A 20754-nucleotide genomic window follows, 5' to 3' on the forward strand; every position below is an offset into this window, starting at 1 on the left:
ATTGAAAAGTACGTGTATGGTACCTTAGCATGACCGTAATCTCCTCTATAATTCCCTTTCTGACCTTCAATAATTTGTTTTAAATATCAATAGAAATTATTATAAAATAATAAATATTCTTCAATTTTTGATAAAAATTAAAAAATTTAGTATTTTTATTGACATAAAAATTAAATTACTTATTTGTTTCTTTATCAAGTTACAATGGGCATATAACCTTCCAAATTGACTTGGTTAAGTCTGCATGGTCTTATTTCCCACAAGTATCATTATTAATAATTGGAAAATGCTTTTCTATTGAATGAAACTTTTCAATAGGTATCGAAAAGCAAGTCTTTGGTACCTTAGCATGACCGTAATCTCCCCCATATTTCCTTTTCTTACCATCAAAAATTTGTTTCAAATATCAATAGAATTAATATAAAATAATAATTATTCTTCAATTTTAGATAAAAACTAAAATTTTTAGTTTTCTGTATTGACATAAAAATTAAATTACTTATTTGTTTATTTATCAAGTTACAATGGGCATGTAACCTTCGGAATTGACTTGGTTAAGTCTGCATGGTCTTATCTCCCACAAGTATATTTATTAATAATTGGAAAATGCTTTTCAATTCAATGAAACTTTTAGATAGGTATTTGTGAAACCAAGGTTTGGTTAATCTTTATTTTGATGATAACAAAACAAGGTTTAGAACTAATGATCATATTTCAAGTGTGATTAGGCAAGACGATTTCCAAAGTGGCAGTCACAAAGACAAATCATGCCAAGGAGAAATCATGAAGAAGAAGACCACCTCAAAGAGAAGAGTTTTTCAAGACCAAAGCTTCTTAAGATCTCTTTGTAAGGTTGTTGGTGCACTAGGACTTTCATGCATTTCATTCTTTAGTTATGCACCAAAATCATCCAAGAGTAATATTGTTTTAAATATCTTAAGAATTGGATGATTTCATGTTTTCAACTAAAACCTTGTGTTAAATGATTTTCAAACTTGTGTTAAAAGGTTTTAAGTTGAAAAAGGTTGAGTGTTGAGCCAAAAAAAAATGGCTCAATCGGTTCAACCGATCGATCGGTTGTGCTCGTCCGGTCGAGGACCTGTTGAAGGAGGCCAAAAAGTTTCTCTCTCTCCCAGTGGCCTTCTCTTCCCGGTCAAGGTTGAACCTCAACCGGTTGATGTCCGATCGAGGTCTGGTTGAGGCCCAACGGTCACTTTTCCTAACGGCTAGTCAACCAGTTGACCCCTAGCTCGACCGATCAAACCCCCAACGGCTAGTTTTACTTTTTTCTTCTATAAAAATGCTCCAATCTTCATTATTTCATAAGTTTAACCTTCCCAAATCATTCTTGATTATATTTGAGCCTTGGAAGAGTGTTTTTTAGTGCACCATTGTTTCATAACTTGCATATCTTTAGTGCACCATTCAATCCTAGTTTTTCTTGTATCTTTGAACCTAAAGTTCTATTACTAGGATTTTTGTGAGATCATTATTTGTATATCTTTGTGAGGAATTTTCTCATGTGAGGGTATCACTTGAATGGTTGTTCAAGAGAGGGATATCTCTTGAAGAAGTGAAAAGGGTGCTTGGAGCCAAAAGTCCAAGAAGGTGAATTGGAACCATAATCCAATTGTAAAGAGATTGAAAGCTTGGTTGAAGCTTCAAGATAGTGGAACCCTCACTCGGTTAGGAGGTTGAGGAGAGTGGACATAGGCCGGGTTGCACCGAACCACTATAAATCTTGTGTTTGCATTCTCTCTTCCCTACTCTTTAATTTATATGCAATTGTCTTTATATTGCTTATTATATACTTGCATATAAACTGTCTCTTACATTCACTTGTTTAAATTTGCAAAAAGAGACCATCACCCTATTCACCCCCCCCCCCCCCCCTCTAAGGTGATTACCATAGGTTGGATTAGCCTAATATTCCTAACAGTATTGAAAAGCTGGTCTTTGGCACCTAACCATGACTGTAATCTCCTCTATATTTCATTTTCGTGCCTTCAAAGATTTGTTTCAAATATGAATAGAAATTAATATACAATAATAATTATTCTTCAATTATAGATAAAAATTTAAATTTTTAGTTTTTTGTATTGACATAAAAATTAAATTACTTATTTGTTTCTTTACAAAGTTACAATGGGCATGTAACCTTCCAAATTTACTTGGTTAAGTCTGCATGGTCTTATATCCCACAAGTATATTTATTAATAATTGTATAATTATTAATAATTGGAAAATGCTTTCCAATTGAATGAAACTTTTAGATAGGTATTCAAAAGCTGGTCTTTGGCACCTGAGCATGACTGTAATCTCCTCTATATTTCATTTTATTGCCTTCAAAGATTTGTTTCAAATATGAATAGAAATTAATATAAAATAATAATTATTCTTCAATTATAGATAAAAATTTAAATTTTTAGTTTTTTGTATTGACATAAAAATTAAATTACCTATTTGTTTCTTTACCAAGTTACAATGAGCATAAAACCTCCCAAATTGACTTGGTTAAGTCTCCATGGTCTTGTCTCCCACAAGTATCATTATTAATAATTACACAATGTTTTTCTATTGAATGAGACTTTTCAATAACTATTGAAAAGCAAGCCTTTGGTACCTTAGCATGACTGTAATCTCTTCTATATTTCCTTTTCTTAGCTTCAAAATTTTGTTTCAAATATCAATAGAAATTAATATAAAATAATAATTATTCTTCAATTTTTGATAAAAACTAAAATTTTTGGTTTTTAGTATTGACATAAAAATTAAATTACTTATTTGTTTCTTTATCAAGTTACAATGGGCGAATGCGACATCTAACCTTCCAAAATGATTTGGTTAAGTCCACATGGTCTTATCTACCACAAGTATCTTTATTAATAGTTGGAAAATGCTTTTCTATTGAATGAAACTTTTCGATAGGTATAGAAATGTAAGTCTTTGGTAGCTTAGCATGACCATTATCTTCTCTATATTTCATTTTCTTACCTTCAAAAAATTGATTCAAATATAAATAAAAATTAATATAAAATAATAATTATTCCTTAATTTTAGATAAAAATTAAAATTTTGAGTTTTTATATTGACATAAAAATTAAATTACTTATTTTTTTTTTTATCAAGTTACAATGGGCATATAACCTTCCAAATTGACTTGATTAAGTCTGCATGGTCTTGTCTCCCACAAGTATCATTATTTATAATTGGAAAATGTTTTTCTATTGAATGAAACTTTTAGATAGGTATTGAAAGGCAGGTCTTTGGCACTTGAGCATGACCATAATCTCCTCTGTATTTCATTTTTCTTGCCTTCACAAATTTGTTTCAAATATGAATAGAAATGAAGATAAAATAATCATTATTCTTCATCTTTAGATTAAAAAATTAAAATTTTTCGTTATTTGTATATACATAAAAATTAAATTACTTATTTGTTTCTTTATCAAGTCACAATGGGCATATAACCTCGCAAGTTGACTTGTTTAAGTCTGCATGGTCTTATCTTCCACAAGTATCATTATTCATAATTGGAAAATGTTTTTCTATTGAATGAAACTTGTTGATAGGTATTGAAAAGCATGTCTTTGGTACCTTAACACAACCGTAATCTACTCTATATTTCCTTTTCTTACCTCTAAATATTTGTTTCCAATATCAATAGAAATTAATATAAAATAATAATCATTCGTCAATTTTATATAAAAATTAAAAATTTTAGTTTGTGTATTGACATAAAAGTTAAATTGCTCATTTGTTTCTTCATCAAGTTACAATGGGCATATAACCTTCCAAATTGACTTGGTTAAGTCTACATGGTCTTATCTCCCACAAGTATCATTATTAATAATTGGAAAATGATTTTCTACTGAATGAAACTTTTCAATAGGTATTGAAAAGCACGTGTACGGTACCTTAGCATGACCGTAATCTCCTCTATAATTCCCTTTCTTACCTTCAATAATTTGTTTTAAATATCAATAGAAATTATTATAAAATAATAATTATTCTTCAATTTTTGCTAAATATTTAAAAATTTAGTATTTTTATTGACATAAAAATTAAATTACTTATTTGTTTCTTTATCAAGTTACAATGGTCATATAACCTTCCAAATTGACTTGGTTAAGTCTGCATGGTCTTATCTCCCACAAGTATCATTATTAATAATTGGAAAATGCTTTTCTATTGAATGAAACTTTTCAATAGGTATTGAAAAGCATGTCTTTGGTACCTTAGCATGACCGTAATCTCCCCCATATTTCCTTTTCTTACCATCAAAAATTTGTTTCAAATATCAATAGAATTAATATAAAATAAGAATTATTCTTCAATTTTAGATAAAAACTAAAATTTTTAGTTTTCTGTATTGACATAAAAATTAAATTACTTATTTGTTTCTTTATCAAGTTACAATGGGCATGTAACCTTCGGAATTGACTTGGTTAAGTCTGCATGGTCTTATATCCCACAAGTATATTTATTAATAATTATAAAATGCTTTTCAATTGAATGAAACTTTTAGATATGTATTGAAAAGCTGGTCTTTGGCACCTGAGCATGACTGTAATCTCCTCTATATTTCATTTTCTTGCCTTCAAAGATTTGTTTCAAATATGAATAGAAATTAATATAAAATAATAATTATTCTTCAATTATAGATAAAAATTTAAATTTTTAGTTTTTTGTATTGACATAAAAATTAAATTACTTATTTGTTTCTTTGCCAAGTTACAATGAGCATATAACCTCCCAAATTGACTTGGTTAAGTCTCCATGGTCTTGTCTCCCACAAGTATCATTATTAATAATTACACAATGTTTTTCTATTGAATGAGACTTTTCGATAACTATTGAAAAGCAAGTCTTTGGTACCTTAGCATGACTATAATCTCTTCTATATTTCCTTTTCTTAGCTTCAAAATTTTGTTTCAAATATCAATAGAAATTAATATAAAATAATAATTATTCTTCAATTTTTGATAAAAACTAAAATTTTTGGTTTTTTGTATTGACATAAATATTAAATTACTTATTTGTTTCTTTATCAAGTTACAATGGGTGAATGCGACATCTAACCTTCCAAAATGATTTGGTTAAGTTTGCATGGTCTTATCTACCACAAGTATATTTATTAATAATTGGAAAATGCTTTTCTATTGAATGAAACTTTTAGATAGGTATTGAAAGGTAGGTCTTTGGCACTTGAGCATGACCGTAATCTCCTCTGTATTTCATTTTCTTGCCTTCAAAGATTTGTTTCAAATATGAATAGAAATTAATATAAAAGAATAATTATTCTTTATCTTTAGATCAAAAATTAAAATTTTTCATTATTTGTATTGATCTAAAAATTAAATTACTTATTTGTTTCTTTATCAAGTTACAATAGGCATATAACCTCACAAATTAACTGGTTAAGTCTGCATGGTCTTATCTACCACAAGTATCTTTATTAATAGTTGGAAAATGCTTTTCTATTGAATGAAACTTTTCGATAGGTATAGAAAAGTAAGTCTTTGCTAGCTGAGCATGACCATTATCTTCTCTATATTTCATTTTCTTACCTTCAAAAAAAAATTTCAAATATAAATAGAAATTAATATAAAATAATAATTATTCCTTAATTTTAGATAAAAATTAAAATTTTTAGTTTTTATATTGACATAAAAATTAAATTACTTATTTGTTTTCTTTATCAAGTTACAATGGGCATATAACCTTCCAAATTTACTTGGTTAAGTCTGCATGGTCTTATCTCCCACAAGTATCATTATTTATAATTGGAAAATGTTTTTCTATTGAATGAAACTTTTAGATAGGTATTGAAAGGCAAGTCTTTGGCACTTGAGCATGACCGTAATCTCCTCTATATTTCATTTTCTTGCCTTCAAAGATTTGTTTCAAATATGAATAAAAATTAATATAAAATAATCATTATTCTTCATCTTTAGATTAAAAATTAAAATTTTTCGTTATTTGTATTGACATAAAAATTAAATTACTTATTTGTTTCTTTATCAGGTTACAATGGGCATATAACCTCACAAATCGACTTGGTTAAGTCTGCATGGTCTTATCTTCCACAAGTATCATTATTAATAATTGGAAAATGCTTTTCTATTGAATGAATCTTTTTTATAAGTATTGAAAAGCAAGTCTTTGGTACCTTAGTATAACTGTAATGTCCTTTATATTTCCTTTTCTTACCTTCAAAAATTTGTTTCAAATATCAATATAAAATAATAATTATTCTTCATCTTTAGATAAAAATTAAAATTTTTAGGTTTTGTATTCACATAAAAATTAAATTACTTATTTGTTTCTTTATCAAATTACAATGGGCATATAACCTTCCAAATTGACTTGGTTAAGTCTGCATGGTCTTATCTCCCACAAGTATCATTATTAATAATTGGAAAATGCTTTTCTATTCAATGAAACTTGTTGATAGGTATTGAAAAGCAAGTCTTTGGTACCTTAGCATGACCGTAATCTCCCCTATATTTTCTTTTCTTTCTTTCAAAAATTTGTTTCAAATATCAATAGAAATTAATATAAAATAATAATTATTCTTCTATGTTAGATAAAAATTAAGATTTTTAGTTTTTTGTATTGACATAAAAATTAAAGTACTTTTTTGTTTCTTTATCAAGTTACAATGGGCAAATGCTACATCTAACCTTCCAAATTGACCTAGTTAAGTTTGCATGGTCTTATCTCCCACAAGTATCTTTATTAATAATTGGAAAATGTTTTACTATTGAATGAAACTTGTTGATAGGTAATTAAAAGCATGTCTTTGGTACCTTAGCATGATCTTAATCTACTCTATATTTCCTTTTCTTACCTTCAAATATTTGTTTCCAATATCAATTGAAATTAATATAAAATAATAATTATTCGTCAATTTTATATAAAAATTAAAAATTTTACTTTGTGTATTGACATAACAATTAAATTTCTTATTTGTTTCTTCATCAAGTTACAATGGGCATATATTCTTCAAAATTGACATGGTTAAGTCTACATGGTCTTATCTCCCACAAGTATCATTATTAATAATTGGAAAATGCTTTTCTATTGAATGAAACTTTTCAATAGGTATTGAAAAGCAAGTCTTTGGTACCTTAGCATGACTATAATCTCCTCTATATTTCCTTTTCTTCCCTTCAAAAATTTGTTTCAAATATCAATATAAATTAATATAAAATAATAATTATTCTTCAATTTTAGATAAAAATTAAAATTTTTAGTTTTTTGTATTGACATAAAAATTAAATTACTTATTTGTTTCTTTATCAAGTTACAATGGGTATATAACCTTCCAAATTGACTTGGTTAAGTCTGCATGGTCTAATCTCCCACAAGTATCATTATTAATAATTGGAAAATGTTTTTCTATTGAATGAAACTTTTCAATAGGTATTGAGAAGCAAGTCTTTGGTACCTGAGTATGATCGTAATCTCCCCCATATTTCCTTTTCTTACCATCAAAAATTTGTTTCAAATATCAATATAAATTAATATAAAATAATAATTATTCTTCAATTTTAGATTAAAACTAAAATTTTTAGTTTTCTGTATTGACATAAAAATTAAATTACTTATTTTTTTTCTTTATCAAGTTACAATGGGCATGTAACCTTTCGAATTTACTTGGTTAAGTCTGCATGGTCTTATATCCCACAAGTATATTTATTAATAATTGTATATTTATTAATAATTGGAAAATGCTTTCCAATTGAATGAAACTTTTAGATAGGTATTCAAAAGTTGGTCTTTGGCACCTGAGCATGACTGTAATCTCCTCTATATTTCATTTTATTGCCTTCAAAGATTTGTTTCAAATGTGAATAGAAATTAATATAAAATAATTATTATTCTTCAATTATAGATAAAAAGTTTAAATTTTTAGTTTTTTGTATTGACATAAAAATTAAATTACTTATTTGTTTCTTTACCAAGTTACAATGAGCATATAACCTCCCAAATTGACTTGGTCAAGTCTCCATGGTCTTGTCTCCCACAAGTATCATTTTTAATAATTACAAAATGTTTTTCTATTGAATGAGACTTTTCGATAACTATTGTAAAGCAAGTCTTTGGTACCTTAGCATGACAGTAATCTCTTCTATATTTCCTTTTCTTAGCTTTAAAATTTTGTTTTAAATATCAATAGAAATTAATATAAAATAATAATTATTCTTCAATTTTAGATCAAAACTAAAATTTTTAGTTTTTTGTATTGACATAAATATTAAATTACTTATTTGTTTCTTTATCAAGTTACAATGGGTGAATGCGACATCTAACCTTCCAAAATGATTTGGTTAAGTCTGCATGGTCTTATCTACCACAAGTATCTTTATTAATAGTTGGAAAATGCTTTTCTATTGAATGAAACTTTTCGATAGGTATAGAAAAGTAAGTCTTTGCTAGCTTAGCATGACCATTATCTTCTCTATATTTCATTTTCTTACCTTCAAAAATTTGTTTCAAATATAAATAGAAATTAATATAAAATAATAATTATTGTTCAATTTGAGATAAAAATTAAAATTTTTAGTTTTTGTATTGCCATAAAAATTAAATTACTTATTTGTTTCTTTATCAACTTACAATGGGCATATAACCTTCCAAATTGACTTGGTTAAGTCTACATGGTCTTATCTCTCATAAGTATCATTATTAATAATTAGAAAATGCTTTTCTATTGAATGAAACTTTTCTATAGGTATAGAAAAGCAAGCCTTTGGTACCTTGGCATGACCGTAATCTCCTCTATATTCCCTTTTCTTACCTTCAAAAATTTGTTTAAAATATCAATAGATATTAATATAAAATAATAATTATTCTTCAATTTTAGATAAAAACCAATATTTTTAGTTTTTTGTATTGACATAAAAGTTAAATTACTTATTTGTTTCTTTATCAAGTTGCAATGGGCATATAACCTTCCAAATTGACTTGTTTAAGTCTACATGGTCTTATATCCAATAAGTATCATTATTAATAATTGGAAAATGGTTTTCTATTGAATGAAACTTTTCGATAGGTATTGAAAAGCAAGTATTTGGTACCTTTGCGTGACCATAATCTCCTTTATATTTCTTTTTCGTACCATCAAAAATTTATTTCAAATATCAATAGAAATTAATATAAAATAATAATTATCCTTCAATTTTAGAAAAAATATTAAAATTTTTAGTTTTTTGTATTGACATAAAAATTAAATTACTAATTTGTTTCTTTATCAAGTTACAATGGGCATATAACCTTCCAAATTGACTTGGTCAAGTCTCTAATGTCTTATCTCCCACATGTATCACTTTTAATAATTGAAAAACGTTGTCCTATTGAATGAAACTTTTCGATAGGTATTGAAAAGCAAGTCTTTGGTACCTTAGCATGATCGTAATCTCCTCTATATTTCCTTTTCTTACCTTCATAAATTTGTTTCAAATATGAATAGAAATTAATATAAAATAATAATTATTCTGCAATTTTAGATAAAAATTAAAATTTGTAGGTTTTTGTGTTGACATAAAAATTAAATTAATTCTTTGTTTTTTTATCAAATTACTATGGCAAACACGGCATATAACCTTCCGAATTGACTTGGTCAAGTCTTAATGTCCTGATGGGCCATCCCTCCTAGTAATCGTGGATTTGGATTTAAAACTTGTCTCAGCTCTATATTATGCAAACACCTTCAGAGACTTCACTTTCGTACATCCAGCTCCGAATTAAACAACATGGATGGCAGACCAACATTAATCTGGCTGCTCATATTTTCCTTGCACACCTCGGGATGGGTTTCAGGTACCTTCCATGGAATCTACTCTTGTCGCCGAGAGCTCACAGCCACGAAAGGTAGGCATTCAGTATTTTTATACATTTTAGCACCATCTTGGCTAATGTGGTAGCTTTAACTCCCAAATTCTATTATTGCGTGCACCTCACTTATGGTTTTTGAAGCACATTAAAATTAGGGGTGGCAACATCTATATATGACAAGTCAGTTTATTTGAAATTCTGTAGATTCTATTTTGAATGATCAGTTTGAAACTTAAATTTGTAGGTTTCATAAGTATCGATTGTGGAATAGCTCCAGACTCCCATTACATAGATGATGGGTTGCAGATACTTTACATTTCGGATGAAGATTTTATAGATACTGGAATCAATTATAATGTCTCCATGGAATACATTGACAATAATGCATCGAAACAGTACATGAATGTTAGAAGCTTCCCGGAAGGAAACAAGAATTGTTACACCCTACGACCAGAAGGAGGCAAAGGTAATAAGTATTTTATCAGAGCTTGGTTCAAGTATGGGAATTATGATTCCAAGAATCAACTTCCGAAATTCAAACTATATCTGGGTGCTGATGAATGGGCAACAGTGAATATAGATAATCCGTCTAATACTATCAGAAAAGAAATCATGAATGTCCCAACAACAGATGACCTGTACGTTTATCTAGTAAACATTGGTTCTGGGACACCTTTCATATCCACATTAGAGCTCAGACCGCTCAATAATTCCATTTACGATAAATCAGAACCGGGATCGCTGCTACTCTTCAACAGGTGGGATTTTGGTAAGGAAGAAGATGATTACCTAATCAGGTGAAATTCTTTTGTTCTAGATCACTGCCGGTTGGAGAAATTTAATAGTTTTTGATCTTTCAGCTTAAGTTTGTGCAAAATCTTGTATAAGATGAACTGAGAAGTTATATAAAAATATGTTGGGATTTAGTGACGTGGATGATGTTTTGGACCGCGTAAGGGAAACATTCATGGAGTCTCAATGGGCAACCGTCAAAGCACCATATTAAAGTTCTTCCCTTAGTGACAGTGAGTATAAACTTCCAGTGGACGTCATGATGGATGCTGCCACACCCGCAGATATAAGTTAGCCCTTGAGCGTCTCGCTGGATCTTGATGACGATCCTTCACAAAATTTATACATATACATGCACTTTGCCGAGGTTGAGGAACTTGGAGAAGGCGAGATTAGAGAATTTACTGTCTCACTAAATGATGACGATTCATGGGGTGGTCGCGAGCCAGTGATTCCTGAGTACATGGTTTCAAACACCTTACATCACCCATCTGCGGTGAGTGGAAGTACCACAAACGAATTGTCATTTGCACTAAAAAGGACTAAGAGATCCACGCTTCCACCCCTTATCAATGCAATGGAAGTTTACAGGATAAAAGATTTCTCACAATCATCAACTGACCAAGACGATGGTATGTTCTTATCTTTTATATATATCAGTATGTCCTTACAATTTAGTCATTGAGCAGGGCTCAAATAAAATCCATCTTTTCCTTTTTTTCTCCTTGGAAAATACTGTTGACGAGAAAGGAAATAATTTGTATATTTGGAATCTGTATACACAATTGTTGTATTAAAAAGATTACAAAGAAGCTCAATATATAGCCCATTTACGATCTAAATTTGTCTAGAAAACTATTTAAGGAAAGTTGACTAATCTGATCCCTTCAATTATGCCCAATCTGATCCCTTCAGTTATGCCTGTAACGGATCATACAACCCATGTCCACACTCCCCCTCAAGTTGGTGCATAGATGTCGTTGATGCCCAACTTGTCAAGTGAGTTGTGAAAGACTTTACTGCATACCGCCTTAGTGAGGATGTCTGCTAGTTGGTCTTCTGATTTGACAAATGGGAATCGAATTATCTTAGCTTCTAAGTTCTGCTTGATAAAATGTCGATCTACTTCCACATGCTTAGTTCAATCATGTTGGACTGGGTTATGAGCAATCTCAATGGTTGCCTTAGCCATTCCTCGAAACTCCGCCTCTGCACTAGATAGTGCTACTACTTTCTTATGCCCAACTTGTCAAGTGAGTTGTGAAAGACTTTATTGCATACCACCTTAGTGAGGATGTCTGCTAGTTGGTCTTCTGATTTGACAAATGGGAATCGGATTATCTTAGCTTCTAAGTTCTGCTTGATAAAATGTTGATCTACTTCCACATGCTTAGTTCGATCATATTGGACTGGGTTATGAGCAATATCAATGGTTGACTTGTTATCACAAAGCAAGTTCATCTCGCAACTAAGAGGAAAGCCAATTTCTGTCAATAATCTTCTCAACCAGAGTAACTCACACAACCCCTTAGCCATTCCTCGAAACTCCACCTTTGTACTATATAGTGCTACTACTTTCTATTTTTTACTTCTCCATGTTACTAGGTTTCCTCCAATAAATGTGAAGTAACCTGATGTGGATTTCCTATCGGAGATATTTCCTGCCCAATCAGCGTTGGTATACCCCGTAATTTCCAAGTGGCCATTCTTTGAGAACATAATTCCCTTCCCTGGGGTTCCCTTAAGGTATCTCAAAATTTGAGTCACTGCATTCATGTGATCTTCACTAGGGCAATGCATGAACTGACTCACTACACTGACCACATAGGTAATATCAGGCCGAGTATGTGAAAGATAAATTAGTTTTCCAACCAATCTCTGATATCTGCCTTTATCAGTGGGGATCTAGTCAGGGTATTCTCCAAGCTTGTGATTCTATTGTATTGGAACATCTGCCGATTTACAGTCTAGCAATCCAACTTCTAATAATAGATCAAGAGTATACTTTCGTTGGGAAAGAAAAATACCTCGTTTAGATTGAGCCATCTCAATTCCTAGAAAATATTTCAACCTACCCAAACTCTTCATTTCAAACTTTGCTACCAACTGTTTTTGAAGTTTCGCAACTTCCTCAGTATCATTTCCTGTGATGATCATATCATCTACATACACTATTAGTGGTGTTACCTTGCCTTGTCAACGCTTTAGAAATAGAGTGTGATCAGAATTGCTCTATTGAAACCCATACTTTCTCATTACTAGGCTGAGGTGTCCAAACCAAGCTCGTGGAGATTGTTTCAAGCCATACAGGGTGTGATACAATTTACACATTGTCTTGCCAGACGTTTCAATGTACCCAGGGGGAATATCCATATAATTTCTTCCTCGAGGTCACCATGAAGGAACACATTCTTTACATCAAATTGGAGTAGCAGCCAATCAAGGTTCGCTGCATAGGATAGAAGGACTCTTACAGTATTCAACTTGGCTATAGGTGAGAAGGTCTCCACATAGTCAACTCCGTAAGTCTATGTATATCCTTTCTCTACATGTCTCACTTTGTAGCGCTCAATCGACCCATCCGCCTTGTATTTGATGGAGAATACCCATTTGCACCCCACTATCTTATGGCCTTTTGGTAAAGAGACAAGAATCCATTTCTTGTTTTTCAACAATGCTTCCATTTCTTCCTTCATCGCTTGGACCCACTTAAGGTCTTGTAAAGCCTCTTCTACGCTTGTAAGAATGTGATGCGTGGATAATGCATTAGAAAAGCTCTTTAAGGATTCTGAGAGCTTCTCTGTTGAGACATAATTGGCAATCGGGTACTTTGATTTGTGTGTCTCAATATTTGGAGAGTAGCGTTCTAGTGGTTTGCCACGATTGCGCCTGGGAGGTAATTGATAACCATCGTCAATTAAATGTTTTGTGACAAGAGGAGAACGTACCTCAAGAATCTCTTCAAGAATATTCTCAGAAGTTGGGTCATGAGGTACTGTAGAATGAGGGGGTGTCTCAGTGATCAAAGTCGGTGTTTCAATAGTCGGCATTGGAAGCTCTGTACTCTGTTCCATACCCATCGGCATTGGTGACTTTGTAGTCTGTTCCGATCCATACCCATGGTAGTTGGTAGCTTTATAGTTGGTGGGATGTCCTTGAACCAATTCAACCCTTCATCGTGTGTCTTCCCCTGAAAAGAAGAATTGGATGGATGATGGAACATCTCGGACTTGAGGAAGGTGACATCCATAGTAACATAGAGTCGCCTGTTTGTTGGATCATAGCACCGGTAACCTTTCTAATTAGTGGTTAGCCTAGAAAGAGACAATGACGAGCACAAGGGTTGAGTTTGGTGCACTGGTTGCGGTGAAGATGAACGTAGACAACACATCTAAAGGTTCAGGGAGGAAGCATCGTAGCCGGAAGTACTGATATACTCGCGGCTAAGGCTTGTAGAGGTGTTTTGAAACCTTGAATCCGAGATGGCATTCGATTGATGAAATGCACAGCAGTTGTAACCGCATCAAGCCAATGAGAACTAGGTACATGTGCACCTAATAGGAGGGCACGTGTGGTCTCGAGAATATGGCGATTCTTACATTCATCTCCATCTTTTTTCTCTAGAGTATGAGGACACAAGGTTTGATGTATCAACCCATGTTGGTGGAAGTATTCCTAGAATTGTCTATTCATGTATTCACCGCTATTATCAGAGCGAAGGACTCTGAGTTTGGCATAAAATTGGGTCTAAATCATTGTGTGAAAAGAGTAGAAGATAGTAAAAACCTCATCTTTGTTTTTCAGTAGGTAGAGCCACGTCATTCGAGTGCAATCATCAACAAAGAGAACAAACCAGCGATAACCATATAGAGTAGATTTTGGGGATGGTCCCCACACATCAGAATGAATTAAGCTAAAAGGTATATCACTCTTATTGTTATGTAAAGGATAGATTGCCCGGTGACTTTTAGCCAAAATACAAGTTTCACATTAAAATCTAAGATGGAGAAATCAGAAAATAAACTAGGTAGTAAATGATTTAAATATCCAAATGACGGATGGTCGAGTCGTCGATGCCAAAACCAGATCTGTTCTATTTTGGAATTACCTGACTGTCCCGCATGATGTGTCTATCCCATTTTGAAGTCATCCATATAGTAGAGTCCCCTCTTCTTAATACCACGCCCAATAATTTCCTTCATGAGAATATCCTGGATAAGGCAAAAATCAGGGCACATCGTGTTGTACAATTTAAGTCCTTAGTAAGTTGACTTATAGAAAGCAGTTTATGAGATATGGATGGCACAAATAATGTATTGGAGAGTGACAGGGCTAGTGATAGCATCACAGTTCCAGCCCCTTGTACCAATAAAATAGTGTCATTAACATTCGCAATGCTAATTCGCCTAGGAGCGGTATGCTAACAAAAGTCCTGTACATCAAATGTTATATGATCCATGGCTCTAGAATCTAGGATCCACAAGTTGCATTCACTGCTTCTAATAGATCTAAGAGATGTTATACCTGGTGTGTTGCTGGTAGAGTTAGTAGGAATTAGAGACAATTGGGGTTCTATTGCTGCTACTGTCTTTTTACTAATATTGGGCTCAATATTGGTGCCATTACGTTTCTTTTTAGCCTGGAGCTCGTGCCACCAGTCTGGGTATCCATGGAGCTTAAAGCAAGTGTCCCGTGTGTGTTTGGAATTTCCACAATGGGAGCACTTTAAGCCTTTTGTCCATTACTTTGAATTTGGACTAGTGGGATTAGATTTATTGAGTACTAGAACTCCGTCTTTGTCAAATGGGTTATGACCCATTTTCAACCCCTTGGAAGCCAGCCCAATTCCCATCCTTTCATCAGAAACATTCCCCATCATTGTCTATCGCACAATTTCCCATCGAACGCACGCGTAGGCTTGATAAATAGTCGAAAATGGTTGCATCTGTAGCACGATGTTCCTGACTTGGTCGAGTCAATCATCAAGGTCGTCGAGGAACACATAGACCCTCTCCTCCTAGAGAATTGCGGTGTATCGTTGCACATCCTTAGGGCACTCCATGGGGTTTGGTCGCCAAAAATCTATTTCCCTCCACAAGCCTTGCAACTCATTATAAAATTTCTTTAGAGATCCACCATTTTGGCGTAGCCTACTCACCCGTCACTGGAGCTCATACACCTGAGCAGTGTCACTCCCATCGAAGAAAGTAACAGCAATGGCGTCCCAAACCTCTGTCGTAGTGGGATACCGAATGAACATGCTAACAAGGGATGAATCCATGGTGTTGATGAGCCAACCTTTAACAACGGCGTTTTCGGCTCTCCATCTTCGAAATAATGGGTCAGTCAGAGCAGGTTAGGGTAAATCACCATTAATGTACCCTAATTTGTCTCTCCCATAGATAAACATCTCCACAACTTGGGACCATAGTGCATTATTCGATCCATCAAGTTTTATGCTGATCGAGGCAGTATCCGCCACTGCAGTTGGATCCGGGGCCTTGTTCAGCATCTCGACCATCTTCATGGTGAGTTCTGATAAAATAGAGGTTGTCGTTGGTGGAGACCCTCTTGTCTGAGAGTCTGATTCAAACATTTTTCTGGGTCGTTGTTAGGTTGTTGGGGTTGGGTAGAATCAAAGAGTTGATACCAAAGAGCATAAACAAACCTGCTCTAATACCATGTTGACGAGAAAGGGAATAATTTGTATATTTGGAATCCATATACACAATTGCTGCATTAAAAAGGTTACCAAGAAGCTCAATATATAGCCCATTTACAATCTAAATTTGTCTAGAAAAATGTCTAAGGAAAGTTGACTAATTTGATCCCTTCAGTTACGCTTAATCTGATCCCTTCAGTTATGCCTGTAACGGATTATACAACTCATGTCCACAAATACTAGTTGTCCCTATCAAGAACATCCTATCAGAGTACGGACTGACAAGGCACTGGCAAGGAGATCCATGTCTCCCCTTGGGTTACCCATGGGATGGCCTGCAGTGCAGTGACAGCAGTGACTCCCCCACTGTAATATATATATATATATATATATATATATATATATATAGATAGATAGATATGTTTGTAGGGACTTGGTGAAAGCTAATCTTTCGTTACTAAATCACACGAATTAACGATTTACTAATGACTCTAACTGGCAAGCAGGAACCTTTCATCGAGCAACTTGATTGGGAATATCCATCCTTCATTTTCCCAGCTCAAATCATTAGAAAATCTGTAAGTATTAGTGGCTATGATGAGTGCTACACAGTGCCAGCTGTAGGAACATATATCTTCTCTGTAATCTGATGGAGGTCTTTACCCCAAAAATTATACTTAAATTATTTCATGGATTTATCATACAACAACTTGACTAGAACAGTACCAGAATTTTTTGCAGACTTGCCATTGTTAATGGTCCTGTAAGTTGTCATATATTAAAGTTATAAGTAATACAATATTTGATTGCTTGGTAGGATATGCAGGTAATCTAGTATTTGATATGCTGTGTTTGCAGTAATTTGACGGGGAACCAGCTAACAGGTTCAGTTCCCCAAACTGTTATGGAAAGGTTTAAGCATAGAACACTAAGGTATCTTTCATTATAATTTTCCACTACTCTTGTTCTTCGTGTTTGGTTTGATGGAACTCTTGACTTCAATTACATTCTGTTTTGTGCAAGTCTTGGCGCAAATCCAAATCTTTGCCCGTCAGTCTCATGCCAAGGAAAGAAGAAGAAGAAGAAGAACAGGTTCCTTGTTCCTGTTCTCATAGCCATTCTGACTATAACTATGATCCTCGTCCTCATAACTGCCCTTGCAATGATCATCCGCAAGTTCAAAAGGAGAGAAACCAAAGGTATTTTCTTTCTTTCATTCTCTTTTTTTTTTCCTTTTAAATGAGGATTTAACATTTTATTGCTCCATTTATTGTGATTTCCTTAGTGACAACCATAGAGACGGTCAGTGAACGCCCCAAAAAGGGGTCATTGAAGTCAGGGAATTCTGAGTTCACTTTCTCTAACGTTGCAAGTATCACCAATAACTTTAGTCATATCATCGGTAGAGGAGGATTCGGACAAGTTTATCTAGGCACTTTGGCAGATGGCACTCAGGTTGCCGTCAAGATGCGTTTTGAATCATCAATGCAAGGCCCCAAGGCATTACGAGCCGAGGTTAGACAAATCAATCCATCCATGGTTCTACAGTACTAGAAGTTCTCCATCTGATGTCAGGCACTAAAAAATTTTGAAATATTGCAGGTGAAACTCTTGACGAGGGTTCATCATAAAAACTTGGTCCGTCTAATTGGGTACTGCAAGGATGGTACAAATATAGCTCTCATTTATGCAATGTTTTAAAAATCAGACCGGTCATTGAACCGAAAAAGTTACCGGTTCACGGTTCACTGGCCGAACCAACGATCGAACCGGTGACGTCATAAATATATATTTTATTATTTTCTATATTATTTAAAAATAAAAAATTAATAAATCTTAAAGAAATTAGTCAACCTACCAAGCTAATTGAACCCCCAAAAAGAAAAATATCAGACTAGAAAGGTAGAGTGTTTTATTTTTTTAAAAAAACTACCAAATTGATTGCATGAATAATGGAAAAAAAAAATTATTTTTTTGTTTCTTTCCCTCTCCCTCTAATGTTTTATTTGAAAAAAAAACTACCAAATTGATTGCATTATTGATTGCATGAATAATGGGAAAAAAAATTATTTTTACGTTTCTTTCATTTTCCCTCTCTTTTCTCTGAAATGTCAGGGGGTGGGGGGTTTACAGGCGATTAGGGGGTGTGGGATCACTGGGATGTTTACAACCGGGAGAGGTGGGTGTACCAGGCGGTCGAGGTGGTTTCCAAGCTTACAACGGCAAGGAGGGGTTTCCGATGCCGCCTTCCAACGTCGTGGCGAGGAGCTGGGAAGACTGGAAAAGGCGACGACAAGGAGGGTTTCCGACTTGTAACGGATGCCGGCGGGAGTTGACTGGGTGTTGCGGACCGCGGCGCATCAGCGACGGGTGGAGCGGCAGCTACTGTGGGGGAGGAGGGAGGGTTTAAACTTTGGGGGTTGCAGGTTTAAGCCTCCAAAACGGCGTCATTTTGATGCCAGAAGCATCAAAACGACGTCGTTTTGATGCTATTTTTTAAAATAAATAAATAAAATCAATTGAACCGGCTGGTTTGCAGAGAACCGGCCGATTCATCTGGTTCACCGGTTGGACCTCTGATTCAAGCGGTCCAACCTCAGTTCGACCCCAATCCGGTCCAATTGACCGGACCGGATCGGAATGGTGACTGGCCGACAGTCAGACCGATCGGACTGGCCAGTCCATTTCGGATTTTAAAACATTGCATTTATGAATACATGTCCAATGGAAACTTGCAAAATAAGTTATTAGGTGTATATCCACCTCTCTTGATATAAGTGTAACTATCATTGAAAGCTACTGGTGGACTTCAATGTTTATGCATTTGCTGCAGGGAGAGAAGCTGCAGATGTTTTGAATTGGAAAGAGAGACTTTAAGTTGCAGTAGATGCAGCACATGGTCAGAAATTAAGCGGATCTTCCACATTATAATTAACTTGCATTCAAATATTTCTTTAATTTGTGATTCTTTTCTTGCTTAATTGTGTAGGATTGGAGTATCTACATAGGCTGTAAGCCACCAATAGTCCACAGAGACATGAAATCTTCAAACATTCTATTAAATGAAACACTGCAAGCCAAGATAGCTGATTTTGGGATGTCCAGAGATCTTGCAACTGAAAGTGGCTCTTTGATATCAATTGTCCCTGCAGGCACACCTGGATATCTGGATCCTGAGTAAGTGTTAACAACATTCCTTACAACTTTTACATAATTGCTTCCTTACTCATGAAATATAACTTCCTATGCAGATACCAACCGACGGGAAATTTGAATAAGAAAAGTGATGTTTACAGCTTTGGGATTGTTTTGTTGGAGCTTATCACCGGTCAGCCTGCAATAAAGAACCCTAGGAGCATTCATATAGTTGGATGGGTTAGTCCTATGATTGAAAGAGGGGATATTCAAAGCATTGTTGATCCAAGGTTACAAGGAGATTTACACACCAATTCTGCCTAGAAAGCCTTAGAGATAGCCTTAGAATGTGTAGCATTAACAGGAATGCAAAGGACAGATATGAGTCATGTATTGGCAGACTTGAAGGAATGTTTGGAGATAAGAGGTGGCTTCCAAGAGAATTCAAAGTGGTAGCCACAACATCGGATCAGGCAATTTCCTGGAAGATAGTCCTTTGGTTCTTAGCACTCAATCGGCTCCCCATGCTAGGTAGTTGTGGGAAGCTCCATTATAATGTATAAATTTGCTTAATGTTAGCATGTGGGAATGTGGATTATGGTGCACTTCTCTATATTTTGAATCGTGTTCATGAAAAATTATGTACTGGGTAATTGTACCAACTTTCTCTCAGACTTTAATATTTGATAATCAGACCCTTGTAGGATTTCACTCAAGAGAGCAATTCAATTATTGTGTGACAATCTTAATGCTCTTCGTAGGACTATAAATCCTTTATTCCATGCTCTAACCAAGCACATCGAACTTTTTTTTTAGAAAGAGTTGCAACGAGTTCTCATGATAAGTAAGAGTTCTCATTATCTCATTTAAAATTGAAAGAATTATGAAGTAAAAATAGTAACCGAAGAAATTTGAATTGTAAGTTTTGAAATTTTGTAAATTATTTTAAACTAATTTTTTTCAAATTATGTGATTTATGTGTTTCAATTTCCTTTTTAAGTCAAAATTTATGAGAAAAATTGATATATATATATATATATTTCTTGAGAAAAAAAAATAGATAAAAACATAATACGTTTAACTTATCTTTAGTTCTTTTTTATGACAATTTTACTAATTTATGGTAAATTGATTGTAGAATAAAATTGAAATAGTTTAATTTTTTTAAACAAGAATTATCCAAAATGTTTAAAATCAAATTGAGTTTATTTTGTATCAAAAATTAGATTTAAGTATTTAACAAAGTTAAAATTTGAAAAATAAAAATGAAAAAATAAAGTGACATTTTTCTCTTTAAGATAAAAGCAAAAAATAATTAATTA

The 20754-nt window shown here is 33.4% G+C and overlaps 1 pseudogene; it reads left to right on the plus strand.

The window, feature by feature from the left end:
- Nucleotides 1-16899: 16899 nt before the first annotated feature.
- Nucleotides 16900-20185, plus strand: LOC100254916 (senescence-induced receptor-like serine/threonine-protein kinase; annotated as a pseudogene).
- The last annotated feature ends 569 nt before the right edge of the window (nt 20186-20754 follow it).

Source organism: Vitis vinifera, chromosome 9 (genome assembly GCF_030704535.1).
Source record: "Vitis vinifera cultivar Pinot Noir 40024 chromosome 9, ASM3070453v1".
NCBI lineage: Eukaryota > Viridiplantae > Streptophyta > Magnoliopsida > Vitales > Vitaceae > Vitis > Vitis vinifera.